Raw genomic sequence first — 1923 nt, 5'->3', positions numbered from 1 at the left:
ACACTGCTGTGCTGACCATTTAAAAATCTCTAGTCTTGCAGTGCTCCCGATTATTTAGAAACCTCGATGACCTAAAAGGATGTGTTCTGCATTTTATCATTCTGTTTGCATATCGCTTAGTTTATTTGTTTGGACTAATGGACAATCTTTTGCTTTATTCTCGAGCCTCCAAGTTTCTCAGAACTAACCTGTGAGAGAAGTGACCCACAAGGGAATGGAGGTCTGCCTGTTACCTGGGCATCCAGCTCATAGAGCCTTGTGTTATTCTGCATCCTGGTCAGACCCTGTCCCAGGATGTGCTGACCCTGAGGAGCACAGGTTATGTGGCCCTGTCGGCCTGGATGCGCTGACCGTCATACCACCGGACCATAAGCTCTTTGAAGGCAGGCCGTGTGTCTCCCATGTCACTCCACTGCCTGCCAGCCCAGCGCCCAGCCCCCATGGGAAGAAGAAGTCTAAGCAAAGGGCGAGGGGCAGGGGAAGGAAGCTCTTGCCTGACCACTGTCCCACTTGGCCTTAGTTTACCCCTCTGCAGCACTCACCGCCCTTGATCAGAATTCTCTGAAAGCCACACCCACTTTTTCGAAGGGAGTGGTGTTCCATGACACAGCTCAGGAAGGCGTGACAGGTTTACCCCACACCTCTGTCATGTTCGAGTCCTCCTCTCTGCACCCTAACCGCCACCCCCCGCCACCCCCTCGCCACAGGGAGAGCGCAGAGCTGTCGGGCTGGCCGCCTTCCCCACCCCAACTCGTCCTTTGCTTCCTAATCCACCCATCTCTCTTCGCCGCTCTCTCATCTCCTGTTCATTAATCATAACGTGGCATTGCAGCAGACAGGAATATCTGTTGTATCTGAATTTAATTTTTTCAATTAAATTCAGTCTTTTTTTTTTACCTTAAATATTTTTAACAAGATTAGTTTAATGTATTTCAATATCTTCGTTTCCTCTCCTCTCTCGAACATCGAAATTAAGCTGCTCGTATGTGCTTTAGCTCAGGCCTCATTCCCTCCTTTGTGGCCAGTTTGATAGCCCTTGATCCGTCACCTCTATTTCAGGAAAAGGTCACCCAGATGCCGGTGACCGTGTAGACAAGCGGAGAGAAAGCACCGCGCTCTGATGCTGTGCCATGCGTCCGACCGGGAGAGGAAGTAGGCGGGACACTGCGGCGTCGCGTCGCGGGGAAGCAGAGGTGGTGGGGGGCGGGCTGTCTGTACCCCGTGCACCGCTGGCCCATTCGGAAGTGAACCAGGCGTTGACGAGTTTCGCGAGTGACAGCCCAGGGCTCCCTGGGAGAACCACCGTCTGCACAATCACCCGGTTTCCGGCTCCTCAGGGTCTCTTAGTTGTGTTTTCAGGTGTTTTTTTTCTTTTTGGTTTCCTGTTTGAATGTTTGAATTATTTCAGCTTTGGGACATTTTAGAGAATGGAAAAAAATTCTAAGTAGAATTTTACCACAAAAAACGGTGGCTTTTTTTTTTTTTTTCAGCCCTAGTCAGTGGTCTCCTCTACCATATATAGTCTGAGTGATCACAGACCAGGTTTCAGCTTCAGACAGCCATGGCGTTAGTTTTAGGAGGTTCTGATATAATCACTCAAGAATATCTTAACTTCTGACGGTGTGGGTGGGGGTCTCCAGGCACGTTTCCGCGCCGATGATTGGGGGAGGGATGAGACCCACTGAATCCACTTTCCGATGCGATAGAAACACGTGGCGTTTTATATCGAGCCTCGTTTCGCTCGCCCCCCACTGGTCCAGTCCCAGCGGCGGTGCTCCCGCCTCCAGCCACCCTCGCTGCACTGCCGAAAGCTCCTGCCACCCACACGCCCTGTCTCTTGCCCTCGTTCTCACTCCCCTGAAGCCCTGCTGGTGAAACCTTCTTACCTGCCCCACTAGACCAGTCAGCATCACAGGAGGCCAG

This window comes from Pteropus vampyrus, unplaced genomic scaffold (assembly GCF_000151845.1).
Source record: "Pteropus vampyrus isolate Shadow unplaced genomic scaffold, Pvam_2.0 Scaffold94, whole genome shotgun sequence".
Lineage (NCBI taxonomy): Eukaryota > Metazoa > Chordata > Mammalia > Chiroptera > Pteropodidae > Pteropus > Pteropus vampyrus.
This window is presented reverse-complemented; position numbering follows the sequence as displayed.